Raw genomic sequence first — 15,056 nt, 5'->3', positions numbered from 1 at the left:
GAAGGTAATGCTACTGAACGTATCTACTGGAGCATAGGTAGCACATTCATAAAATTGGTTGCAGTCAACTCTAAATCATATGGTTAGTGTGCTAACAATGTTTACATCATGTTAGCACATAGTAGTTATCAGCAAAATTGAACTGTACACTCCATTCAGTTGAATGCACTACTTTCTATTCAATGCATTCTGTGGTAAGGTTGTGTACATAACTACTCTGGGTGATTTGGAACTGTATAGATATTGCAAGCAGTGTGCTCAGTCCCATGGAATACTCCAATGCAAGCTGAATTCAGTAACCTACCTGTTATTATCTACAGTGGAACATCCATTGACTTGGATTTATTCTGCAAAGGCTAAAGTTCCAATGTGTAGAGAAGGTAATGCTACTGAAAGTAACTTCTGGAGCATATGTAGCACACTCATAAAATTGGTTGCAGACAACTCTAAATCATATGGTTAGTGTGCTAACAATGTTTACATCCTGTTAGCACATAGTAGTTATCAGCAAAATTGAACTGTACACTCCATTGAGTTGAATGCATTACTTTCTATTCAATGCATTCTGTGGTAAGTTTGTGTACATAACTACTCGGGGTGATTTGGAATTGTATAGATATTGCATGTAGAGTGCTCAGTGACATGGAATACTCCAATGCAAGCTGAAATCAGTAACCTACCTGGTACCATTTACAGTGGAACAGCCATTGACTTGGTTTTATTCTGCAAAGGCTAAAGTTCCAATGTGTAGAGAAGGTAATGCTACTGGAAGTAACTTCTGGAGCATAGGTAGCACACCCATAAAATTGGTTGCAGACAACTCTAAATCATATGGTTAGTGTGCTAACAATGTTTACATCATGTTAGCACATAGTAGTTATCAGCAAAATTGAACTGTACACTCCATTGAGTTGAATGCATTACTTTCTATTCAATGCATTCTGTGGTAAGGTTGTGTAGATAGCTACTCTGGGTGATTTGGAACTGTATAGATATTGCAAGTAGAGTGCTCAGTGCCATGGAATACTCCAATGCAAGCTGAAATCAGTAACCTACCTGGTACCATTTACAGTGGAACAGCCATTGACTTGGTTTTATTCTGCAAAGGCTAAAGTTCCAATGTGTAGAGAATGTAATGCTACTGAAAGTAACTTCTGGATCATAGGTTGCACACTCATAAAATTGGTTGCAGACAACTCTAAATCATATGGTTAGTGTGCTAACAATGTTTACATCATGTTAGCACATAGCAGTTATCAGCAAAATGGAACTGTACACTCCATTGAGTTGAACGCATTACTTTCTATTCAATGCATTCTGTGGTAAGTTTGTGTATATAACTACTCGGGGTGATTTGGAATTGTATAGATATTGCATGTAGAGTGCTCAGTGACATGGAATACTCCAATGCAAGCTGAATTCACTAACCTACCTGGGACCATTTACAGTGGAACAGCCATTGACTTGGTTTAATTCTGCAAAGGCTAAAGTTCCAATGTGTAGAGAAGGTAATGCTACTGAAAGTAACTTCTGGAGCATAGGTAGCACACTCATAAAATTGGTTGCAGACAACTCTAAATCATATGGTTAGTGTGCTAACAATGTTTACATCATGTTAGCACATAGTAGTTATCAGCAAAATTGAACTGTACACTCCATTGAGTTGAATGCATTACTTTCTATTCAATGCATTCTGTGGTAAGTTTGTGTACATAACTACTCGGGGTGATTTGGAATTGTATAGATATTGCATGTAGAGTGCTCAGTGACATGGAATACTCCAATGCAAGCTGAAATCAGTAACCTACCTGGTACCATTTACAGTGGAACAGCCATTGACTTGGTTTTATTCTGCAAAGGCTAAAGTTCCAATGTGTAGAGAAGGTAATGCTACTGAAAGTAACTTCTGGATCATAGGTAGCACACTCATAAAATTGGTTGCAGACAACTCTAAATCATATGGTTAGTGTGCTAACAATGTTTACATCATGTTAGCACATAGCAGTTATCAGCAAAATGGAACTGTACACTCCATTGAGTTGAACGCATTACTTTCTATTCAATGCATTCTGTGGTAAGTTTGTGTACATAACTACTCGGGGTGATTTGGAATTGTATAGATATTGCATGTAGATTGCTCGGTGACATGGAAAACTCCAATGCAAGCTGAAATCAGTAACCTACCTTGTACCATTTACAGTGGAACAGCCATTAACTTGGTTTTATTCTGCAAAGGCTAAAGTTCCAATGTGTAGAGAAGGTAATGCTACTGAAAGTAACTTCTGGAGCATAGGTAGCACACCCAAAAAATTGTTTGCAGACAACTCTAAACCATATGGTTAGTGCTAACAATGTTTACATCATGTTAGCACATAGCAATTATCAGCAAATTTGAACTGTACACTCCATTGAGTTGAATGCATTACTTTCTATTCAATGCATTCTGTGGTAAGTTTGTGTACATAACTACTCGGGGTGATTTGGAATTGTATAGATATTGCATGTAGAGTGCTCAGTGACATGGAATACTCCAATGCAAGCTGAATTCAGTAACCTACCTGGTACCATTTACAGTGGAACAGCCATTGACTTGGTTTAATTCTGCAAAGCCTAAAGTTCCAATGTGTAGAGAAGGTAATGCTACTGAAAGTAACTTCTGGAGTATAGGTAGCACACTCATAAAATTGGTTGTAGACAACTCTAAATCATATGGTTAGTGTGCTAACAATGTTTACATCATGTTAGCACATAGTTGTTATCAGCAAAATTGAACTGTACACTCCATTGAGTTGAATGCATTACTTCCTATTCAATGCATTCTGTGGTAAGGTTGTGTACATAACTACTCTGGGTGATTTGGAACTGTATAGATATTGCAAGTAGAGTGCTCAGTGCCATGGAATACTCCAATGCAAGCTGAATTCAGTAACCTACCTGTTACTATTTACAGTGGAACATCCATTGATGGTTTTATTCGGCAAAGGCTAAAGTTCCAATGTGTAGAGAAGGTAATGCTACTGAAAGTAACTTCTGGAGCATAGGTTGCACACTCATAAAATTGGTTGCAGACAACTCTAAATCATATGGTTAGTGTTTAACAACGTTTACATCATGTTAGCACATAGTAGTTATCAGCAAAATTGAACTGTACACTCCATTGAGTTGAATGCATTACTTTCTATTCAATGCATTCTGTGGTAAGTTTGTGTACATAACTACTCGGGGAGATTTGGAATTGTATAGATATTCCATGTAGAGTGCTCAGTGACATGGAATACTCCAATGCAAGCTGAAATCAGTAACCTACCTTGTACCATTTACAGTGGAACAGCCATTAACTTGGTTTTATTCTGCAAAGGCTAAAGTTCCAATGTGTAGAGAAGGTAATGCTACTGAAAGTAACTTCTGGAGCATAGGTAGCACACCCAAAAAATTGGTTGCAGACAACTCTAAACCATATGGTTAGTGCTAACAATGTTTACATCATGTTAGCACATAGCAGTTATCAGCAAATTTGAACTGTACACTCCATTGAGTTGAATGCATTACTTTCTATTCAATGCATTCTGTGGTAAGTTTGTGTACATAACTACTCGGGGTGATTTGGAATTGTATAGATATTGCATGTAGAGTGCTCAGTGACATGGAATACTCCAATGCAAGCTGAATTCAGTAACCTACCTGGTACCATTTACAGTGGAACAGCCATTGACTTGGTTTAATTCTGCAAAGGCTAAAGTTCCAATGTGTAGAGAAGGTAATGCTACTGAAAGTAACTTCTGGAGCATAGGTAGCACACTCATAAAATTGGTTGCAGACAACTCTAAATCATATGGTTAGTGTGCTAACAATGTTTACATCATGTTAGCACATAGTAGTTATCAGCAAAATTGAACTGTACACTCCATTGAGTTGAATGCATTACTTTCTATTCAATGCATTCTGTGGTACGTTTGTGTACATAACTACTCGGGGTGATTTGGAATTGTATAGATATTGCATGTAGAGTGCTCAGTGACATGGAACACTCCAATGCAAGCTGAAATCAGTAACCTACCTGGTACCATTACAGTGGAACAGCCATTGACTTGGTTTTATTCTGCAAAGGCTAAAGTTCCAATGTGTAGAGAAGGTAATGCTACTGAAAGTAACTTCTGGAGCATAGGTAGCACACCCATAAAATTTGTTGCAGACAACTCTAAATCATATGGTTAGTGTGCTAACAATGTTTACATCATGTTAGCACATAGTAGTTATCAGCAAAATTGAACTGTACTCTCCATTGAGTTGAATGCATTACTTTCTATTCAATGCATTCTGTGGTAAGTTTGTGTACATAACTACTCGGGGTGATTTGGAATTGTATAGATATTGCATGTAGAGTGCTCAGTGACATGGAATACTCCAATGCAAGCTGAATTCAGTAACCTACCTGGGACCATTTACAGTGGAACAGCCATTGACTTGGTTTAATTCTGCAAAGGCTAAAGTTCCAATGTGTAGAGAAGGTAATGCTACTGAAAGTAACTTCTGGAGTATAGGTAGCACACTCATAAAATTGGTTGCAGACAACTCTAAATCATATGGTTAGTGTGCTAACAATGTTTACATCATGTTAGCACATAGTAGTTATCAGCAAAATTGAACTGTACACTCCATTGAGTTGAATGCATTACTTTCTATTCAATGCATTCTGTGGTAAGTTTGTGTACATAACTACTCGGGGTGATTTGGAATTGTATAGATATTGCATGTAGAGTGCTCAGTGACATGGAATACTCCAATGCAAGCCGAATTCAGTAACCTACCTGGGACCAATTACAGTGGAACAGCCTTTGACTTGGTTCAATTCTGCAAAGGCTAAAGTTCCAATGTGTAGAGAAGGTAATGCTACTGAAAGTAACTTCTGGAGCATAGGTAGCACACTCATAAAATTAGTTGCAGACAACTCTAAATCATATGGTTAGTGTGCTAACAATGTTTACATCATGTTAGCACATAGTAGTTATCAGCAAAATTGAACTGTACACTCCATTGAGTTGAATGCATTACTTTCTATTCAATGCATTCTGTGGTAAGGTTGTGTACATAACTACTCGGGGTGATTTGGAATTGTATAGATATTGCATGTAGAGTGCACAGTGACATGGAATACTCCAATGCAAACTGAATTCAGTAACCTACCTGGGACCATTTACAGTGGAACATCCATTGACTTGGTTTAATTCTGCAAAGCTAAAGTTCCAATGTGTAAAGAAGGTAATGCTACTGAAAGTAACTTCTGGAGTATAGGTAGCACACTCATAAAATTGGTTGCAGACAACTCTAAATCATATGGTTAGTGTGCTAACAATGGTTACATCATGTTAGCACATAGTAGTTATCAGCAAAATTGAACTGTACACTCCATTGAGTTGAATGCATTACTTTCTATTCAATGCATTCTGTGGTAAGTTTGTGTACATAACTACTCGGGGTGATTGGGAATTGTATTGATATTGCATGTAGAGTGCTCAGTGACATGGAATACTCCAATGCAAGCTGAATTCAGTAACCTACCTGGGACCATTTACAGTGGAACAGCCATTGACTTGGTTTAATTCTGCAAAGGCTAAAGTTCCAATGTGTAGAGATGGTAATGCTACTGAAAGTAACTTCTGGAGCATAGGTAGCACACTCATAAAATTGGTTGCAGACAACTCTAAATCATATGGTTAGTGTGCTAACAATGTTTACATCATGTTAGCAGATAGTAGTTATCAGCAAAATTGAACTGTACACTCCATTGAGTTGAATGCATTACTTTCCATTCAATGCATGCTGTGGTAAGTTTGTGTACATAACTACTCGGGGTGATTTGGAATTGTATAGATATTGCATGTAGAGTGCTCAGTGACATGGAATACTCCAATGCAAGCTGAATTCAGTAACCTACCTGGGACCATTTACAGTGGAACAGCCATTGACTTGGTTCAATTCTGCAAAGGCTAAAGTTCCAATGTGTAGAGAAGGTAATGCTACTGAAAGTAACTTCTGGAGCATAGGTAGCACACTCATAAAATTGGTTGCAGACAACTCTAAATCATATGGTTAGTGTGCTAACAATGTTTACATCATGTTAGCACATAGTAGTTATCAGCAAAATTGAACTGTACACTCCATTGAGTTGAATGCATTACTTTCTATTCAATGCATTCTGTGGTAAGGTTGTGTACATAACTACTCGGGGTGATTTGGAATTGTATAGATATTGCATGTACAGTGCTCAGTGACATGGAATACTCCAATGCAAGCTGAATTCAGTAACCTACCTGGGACCATTTACAGTGGAACAGCCATTGACTTGGTTTAATTCTGCAAAGGCTAAAGTTCCAATGTGTAGAGAAGGTAATGCTACTGAAAGTAACTTCTGGAGCATAGGTAGCACACTCATAAAATTGGTGGCAGACAACTCTAAATCATATGGTTAGTGTGCTAACAATGATTACATCATGTTAGCACATAGTAGTTATCAGCAAAATTGAACTGTACACTCCATTGAGTTGAATGCATTACTTTCTATTCAATGCATTCTGTGGTAAGTTTGTGTACATAACTACTCGGGGTGATTTGGAATTGTATTGATATTGCATGTAGAGTGCTCAGTGACATGGAATACTCCAATGCAAGCTGAATTCAGTAACCTACCTGGGACCATTTACAGTGGAACAGCCATTGACTTGGTTTAATTCTGCAAAGGCTAAATTTCCAATGTGTAGAGATGGTAATGCTACTGAAAGTAACTTCTGGAGCATAGGTAGCACACTCATAAAATTGGTTGCAGACAACTCTAAATCATATGGTTAGTGTGCTAACAATGTTTACATCATGTTAGCAGATAGTAGTTATCAGCAAAATTGAACTGTACACTCCATTGAGTTGAATGCATTACTTTCTATTCAATGCATTCTGTGGTAAGTTTGTGTACATAACTACTCGGGGTGATTTGGAATTGTATAGATATTGCATGTAGAGTGCTCAGTGACATGGAATACTCCAATGCAAGCTGAATTCAGTAACCTACCTGGGACCATTTACAGTGGAACAGCCATTGACTTGGTTTAATTCTGCAAAGGCTAAAGTTCCAATGTGTAGAGAAGGTAATGCTACTGAAAGTAACTTCTGGAGCATAGGTAGCACACTCATAAAATTGGTTGCAGACAACTCTAAATCATATGGTTAGTGTGCTAACAATGTTTACATCATGTTAGCACATAGTAGTTATCAGCAAAATTAAACTGTACACTCCATTGAGTTGAATGCATTACTTTCTATTCAATGCATTCTGTGGTAAGGTTGTGTACATAACTACTCGGGGTGATTTGGAATTGTATAGATATTGCATGTAGAGTGCTCAGTGACATGGAATACTCCAATGCAAGCTGAATTCAGTAACCTACCTGGGACCATTTACAGTGGAACAGCCATTGACTTGGTTCTATTCTGCAAAGGCTAAAGTTCCAATGTGTAGAGAAGGTAATGCTACTGAAAGTAACTTCTGGAGCATAGGTAGCACACTCATAAAATTGGCTGCAGACAACTCTAAATCATATGGTTAGTGTGCTAACAATGTTTACATCATGTTAGCACATAGTAGTTATCAGCAAAATTGAACTGTACACTCCATTGAGTTGAATGCATTACTTTCTATTCAATGCATTCTGTGGTAAGGTTGTGTACATAACTACTCGGGGTGATTTGGAATTGTATAGATATTGCATGTACAGTGCTCAGTGACATGGAATACTCCAATGCAAGCTGAATTCAGTAACCTACCTGGGACCATTTACAGTGGAACAGCCATTGACTTGGTTCAATTCTGCAAAGGCTAAAGTTCCAATGTGTAGAGAAGGTAATGCTACTGAAAGTAACTTCTGGAGCATAGGTAGCACACTCCTAAAATTGGTTGCAGACAACTCTAAATCATATGGTTAGTGTGCTAACAATGTTTACATCATGTTAGCACATAGTAGTTATCAGCAAAATTGAACTGTACACTCCATTGAGTTGAATGCATTACTTTCTATTCAATGCATTCTGTGGTAAGGTTGTGTACATAACTACTCGGGGTGATTTGGAATTGTATAGATATTGCATGTAGAGTGCTCAGTGACATGGAATACTCCAATGCAAGCTGAATTCAGTAACCTACCTGGGACCATTTACAGTGGAACAGCCATTGACTTGGTTTAATTCTGCAAAGGCTAAAGTTCCAATGTGTAGAGAAGGTAATGCTACTGAAAGTAACTTCTGGAGCATAGGTAGCACACTCATAAAATTGGTTGCAGACAACTCTAAATCATATGGTTAGTGTGCTAACAATGTTTACATCATGTTAGCACATAGTAGTTATCAGCAAAATTAAACTGTACACTCCATTGAGTTGAATGCATTACTTTCTATTCAATGCATTCTGTGGTAAGGTTGTGTACATAACTACTCGGGGTGATTTGGAATTGTATAGATATTGCATGTAGAGTGCTCAGTGACATGGAATACTCCAATGCAAGCTGAATTCAGTAACCTACCTGGGACCATTTACAGTGGAACAGCCATTGACTTGGTTCTATTCTGCAAAGGCTAAAGTTCCAATGTGTAGAGAAGGTAATGCTACTGAAAGTAACTTCTGGAGCATAGGTAGCACACTCATAAAATTGGCTGCAGACAACTCTAAATCATATGGTTAGTGTGCTAACAATGTTTACATCATGTTAGCACATAGTAGTTATCAGCAAAATTGAACTGTACACTCCATTGAGTTGAATGCATTACTTTCTATTCAATGCATTCTGTGGTAAGGTTGTGTACATAACTACTCGGGGTGATTTGGAATTGTATAGATATTGCATGTACAGTGCTCAGTGACATGGAATACTCCAATGCAAGCTGAATTCAGTAACCTACCTGGGACCATTTACAGTGGAACAGCCATTGACTTGGTTCAATTCTGCAAAGGCTAAAGTTCCAATGTGTAGAGAAGGTAATGCTACTGAAAGTAACTTCTGGAGCATAGGTAGCACACTCCTAAAATTGGTTGCAGACAACTCTAAATCATATGGTTAGTGTGCTAACAATGTTTACATCATGTTAGCACATAGTAGTTATCAGCAAAATTGAACTGTACACTCCATTGAGTTGAATGCATTACTTTCTATTCAATGCATTCTGTGGTAAGGTTGTGTACATAACTACTCGGGGTGATTTGGAATTGTATAGATATTGCATGTACAGTGCTCAGTGACATGGAATACTCCAATGCAAGCTGAATTCAGTAACCTACCTGGGACCATTTAGAGTGGAACAGCCATTCACTTGGTTTAATTCTGCAAAGGCTAAAGTTCCAATGTGTAGAGAAGGTAATGCTACTGAAAGTAACTTCTGGAGCATAGGTAGCACACTCATAAAATTGGTTGCGGACAACTCTAAATCATATGGTTAGTGTGCTAACAATGTTTACATCATGTTAGCACATAGTAGTTATCAGCAAAATTGAACTGTACACTCCATTGAGTTGAATGCATTACTTTCTATTCAATGCATTCTGTGGTAAGGTTGTGTACATAACTACTCGGGGTGATTTGGAATTGTATAGATATTGCATGTAGAGTGCTCAGTGACATGGAATACTCCAATGCAAGCTGAATTCAGTAACCTACCTGGGACCATTTACAGTGGAACAGCCATTGACTTGGTTCAATTCTGCAAAGGCTAAAGTTCCAATGTGTAGAGAAGGTAATGCTACTGAAAGTAACTTCTGGAGCATAGGTAGCACACTCATAAAATTGGTTGCAGACAACTCTAAATCATATGGTTAGTGTGCTAACAATGTTTACATCATGTTAGCACATAGTAGTTATCAGCAAAATTGAACTGTACACTCCATTGAGTTGAATGCATTACTTTCTATTCAATGCATTCTGTGGTAAGGTTGTGTACATAACTGCTCGGGGTGATTTGGAATTGTATAGATATTGCATGTACAGTGCTCAGTGACATGGAATACTCCAATGCAAGCTGAATTCAGTAACCTACCTGGGACCATTTACAGTGGAACAGCCATTGACTTGGTTTAATTCTGCAAAGGCTAAAGTTCCAATGTGTAGAGAAGGTAATGCTACTGAAAGTAACTTCTGGAGCATATGTAGCACACTCATAAAATTGGTTGCAGACAACTCTAAATCATATGGTTAGTGTGCTAACAATGTTTACATCATGTTAGCACATAGTAGTTATCAGCAAAATTGAACTGTACACTCCATTGAGTTGAATGCATTACTTTCTATTCAATGCATTCTGTGGTAAGTTTGTGTACATAACTACTCGGGGTGATTTGGAATTGTATAGATATTGCATGTAGAGTGCTCAGTGACATGGAATACTCCAATGCAAGCTGAATTCAGTAACCTACCTGGGACCATTTACAGTGGAACAGCCATTGACTTGGTTCAATTCTGCAAAGGCTAAAGTTCCAATCTGTAGAGAAGGTAATGCTACTGAAAGTAACTTATGGAGCATAGGTAGCACACTCATAAAATTGGTTGCAGACAACTCTAAATCATATGGTTAGTGTGCTAACAATGTTTACATCATGTTAGCACATAGTAGTTATCAGCAAAATTGAACTGTACACTCCATTGAGTTGAATGCATTACTTTCTATTCAATGCATTCTGTGGTAAGGTTGTGTACAAAACTACTCGGGGTGATTTGGAATTGTATAGATATTGCATGTAGAGTGCTCAGTGACATGGAATACTCCAATGCAAGCTGAATTCAGTAACCTACCTGGGACCATTTACAGTGGAACATCCATTGACTTGGTTTAATTCTGCAAAGCTAAAGTTCCAATGTGTAGAGAAGGTAATGCTACTGAAAGTAACTTCTGGAGTATAGGTAGCACACTCATAAAATTGGTTGCAGACAACTCTAAATCATATGGTTAGTGTGCTAACAATGTTTACATCATATTAGCACATAGTAGTTATCAGCAAAATTGAACTGTACTCTCCATTGAGTTGAATGCATTACTTTCTATTCAATGCATTCTGTGGTAAGTTTGTGTACATAACTACTCGGGGTGATTTGGAATTGTATAGATATTGCATGTAGAGTGCTCAGTGACATGGAATACTCCAATGCAAGCTGAATTCAGTAACCTACCTGGGACCATTTACAGTGGAACAGCCATTGACTTGGTTTAATTCTGCAAAGCCTAAAGTTCCAATGTGTAGAGAAGGTAATGCTACTGAAAGTAACTTCTGGAGTATAGGTAGCACACTCATAAAATTGGTTGTACACAACTCTAAATCATATGGTTAGTGTGCTAACAATGTTTACATCATATTAGCACATAGTAGTTATCAGCAAAATTGAACTGTACACTCCATTGAGTTGAATGCATTACTTTCTATTCAATGCATTCTGTGGTAAGGTTGTGTACATAACTACTCTGGGTGATTTGGAACTGTATAGATATTGCAAGTAGAGTGCTCAGTGCCATGGAATACTCCAATGCAAGCTGAATTCAGTAACCTACCTGTTACTATTTACAGTGGAACATCCATTGACTTGGTTTTATTTGGCAAAGGCTAAAGTTCCAATGTGTAGAGAAGGTAATGCTACTGAAAGTAACTTCTGGAGCATAGGTAGCACACTCATAAAATTGGTTGCAGACAACTCTAAATCATATGGTTAGTGTGCTAACAATGTTTACATCATGTTAGCACATAGTAGTTATCAGCAAAATTGAACTGTACACTCCATTGAGTTGAATGCATTACTTTCTATTCAATGCATTCTGTGGTAAGATTGTGTACATAACTACTCGGGGTGATTTGGAATTGTATAGATATTCCATGTAGAGTGCTCAGTGACATGGAATACTCCAATGCAAGCTGAAATCAGTAACCTACCTGGTACCATTTACAGTGGAACAGCCATTGACTTGGTTTTATTCTGCAAAGGCTAAAGTTCCAATGTGTAGAGAAGGTAATGCTACTGAAAGTAACTTCTGGAGCATAGGTAGCACACCCAAAAAATTGGTTGCAGACAACTCTAAATCATATGGCTAGTGTGCTAACAATGTTTACATCATGTTAGCACTTAGCAGTTATCAGCAAAATTGAACTGTACACTCCATTGAGTTGAATGCATTACTTTCTATTCAATGCATTCTGTGGTAAGGTTGTGTACATAACTACTCGGGGTGATTTGGAATTGTATTGATATTGCATGTAGAGTGCTCAGTGACATGGAATACTCCAATGCAAGCTGAATTCAGTAACCTACCTGGGACCATTTACAGTGGAACAGCCATTCACTTGGTTTAATTCTGCAAAGGCTAACGTTCCAATGTGTAGAGAAGGTAATGCTACTGAAAGTAACTTCTGGAGCATAGATAGCACACTCATAAAATTGGTTGCAGACAACTCTAAATCATATGGTTAGTGTGCTAACAATGTTTACATCATGTTAGCACATAGTAGTTATCAGCAAAATTGAACTGTACACTCCATTGAGTTGAATGCATTACTTTCTATTCAATGCATTCTGTGGTAAGTTTGTGTACATAACTACTCGGGGTGATTTGGAATTGTATAGATATTGCATGTAGAGTGCTCAGTGACATGGAATACTCCAATGCAAGCCGAATTCAGTAACCTACCTGGGACCATTTACAGTGGAACAGCCTTTGACTTGGTTCAATTCTGCAAAGGCTAAAGTTCCAATGTGTAGAGAAGGTAATGCTACTGAAAGTAACTTCTGGAGCATAGGTAGCACACTCATAAAATTCGTTGCAGACAACTCTAAATCATATGGTTAGTGTGCTAACAATGTTTACATCATGTTAGCACATAGTAGTTATCAGCAAAATTGAACTGTACACTCCATTGAGTTGAATGCATTACTTTCTATTCAATGCATTCTGTGGTAAGTTTGTGTACATAACTACTCGGGGTGATTTGGAATTGTATTGATATTGCATGTAGAGTGCTCAGTGACATGGAATACTCCAATGCAAGCTGAATTCAGTAACCTACCTGGGACCATTTACAGTGGAACAGCCATTGACTTGGTTTAATTCTGCAAAGGCTAAAGTTCCAATGTGTAGAGATGGTAATGCTACTGAAAGTAACTTCTGGAGCATAGGTAGCACACTCATAAAATTGGTTGCAGACAACTCTAAATCATATGGTTAGTGTGCTAACAATGTTTACATCATGTTAGCAGATAGTAGTTATCAGCAAAATTGAACTGTACACTCCATTGAGTTGAATGCATTACTTTCCATTCAATGCATTCTGTGGTAAGTTTGTGTACATAACTACTCGGGGTGATTTGGAATTGTATAGATATTGCATGTAGAGTGCTCAGTGACATGGAATACTCCAATGCAAGCTGAATTCAGTAACCTACCTGGGACCATTTACAGTGGAACAGCCATTGACTTGGTTTAATTCTGCAAAGGCTAAAGTTCCAATGTGTAGAGAAGGTAATGCTACTGAAAGTAACTTCTGGAGCATAGGTAGCACACTCATAAAATTGGTTGCAGACAACTCTAAATCATATGGTTAGTGTGCTAACAATGTTTACATCATGTTAGCACATAGTAGTTATCAGCAAAATTGAACTGTACACTCCATTGAGTTGAATGCATTACTTTCTATTCAATGCATTCTGTGGTAAGGTTGTGTACATAACTACTCGGGGTGATTTGGAATTGTATAGATATTGCATGTACAGTGCTCAGTGACATGGAATACTCCAATGCAAGCTGAATTCAGTAACCTACCTGGGACCATTTACAGTGGAACAGCCATTGACTTGGTTTAATTCTGCAAAGGCTAAAGTTCCAATGTGTAGAGAAGGTAATGCTACTGAAAGTAACTTCTGGAGCATAGGTAGCACACTCATAAAATTGGTTGCAGACAACTCTAAATCATATGGTTAGTGTGCTAACAATGTTTACATCATGTTAGCACATAGTAGTTATCAGCAAAATTGAACTGTACACTCCATTGAGTTGAATGCATTACTTTCTATTCAATGCATTCTGTGGCAAGTTTGTGTACATAACTACTCGGGGTGATTTGGAATTTTATTGATATTGCATGTAGAGTGCTCAGTGACATGGAATACTCCAATGCAAGCTGAATTCAGTAACCTACCTGGGACCATTTACAGTGGAACAGCCATTGACTTGGTTTAATTCTGCAACGGCTAAAGTTCCAATGTGTAGAGATGGTAATGCTACTGAAAGTAACTTCTGGAGCATAGGTAGCACACTCATAAAATTGGTTGCAGACAACTCTAAATCATATGGTTAGTGTGCTAACAATGTTTACATCATGTTAGCAGATAGTAGTTATCAGCAAAATTGAACTGTACACTCCATTGAGTTGAATGCATTACTTTCTATTCAATGCATTCTGTGGTAAGTTTGTGTACATAACTACTCGGGGTGATTTGGAATTGTATAGATATTGCATGTAGAGTGCTCAGTGACATGGAATACTCCAATGCAAGCTGAATTCAGTAACCTACCTGGGACCATTTACAGTGGAACAGCCATTGACTTGGTTTAATTCTGCAAAGGCTAAAGTTCCAATGTGTAGAGAAGGTAATGCTACTGAAAGTAACTTCTGGAGCATAGGTAGCACACTCATAAAATTGGTTGCAGACAACTCTAAATCATATGGTTAGTGTGCTAACAATGTTTACATCATGTTAGCACATAGTAGTTATCAGCAAAATTGAACTGTACACTCCATTGAGTTGAATGCATTACTTTCTATTCAATGCATTCTGTGGTAAGGTTGTGTACATAACTACTCGGGGTGATTTGGAATTGTATAGATATTGCATGTAGAGTGCTCAGTGACATGGAATACTCCAATGCAAGCTGAATTCAGTAACCTACCTGGGACCATTTACAGTGGAACAGCCATTGACGTGGTTCAATTCTGCAAAGGCTAAAGTTCCAATGTGTAGAGAAGGTAATGCTACTGAAAGTAACTT

The sequence above is a fragment of the Hypanus sabinus genome, chromosome 17 (assembly GCF_030144855.1).
Source record: "Hypanus sabinus isolate sHypSab1 chromosome 17, sHypSab1.hap1, whole genome shotgun sequence".
Lineage (NCBI taxonomy): Eukaryota > Metazoa > Chordata > Chondrichthyes > Myliobatiformes > Dasyatidae > Hypanus > Hypanus sabinus.
The sequence above is the reverse complement of the archived record's forward strand: the minus strand, read 5'-3'. Positions refer to the sequence as shown.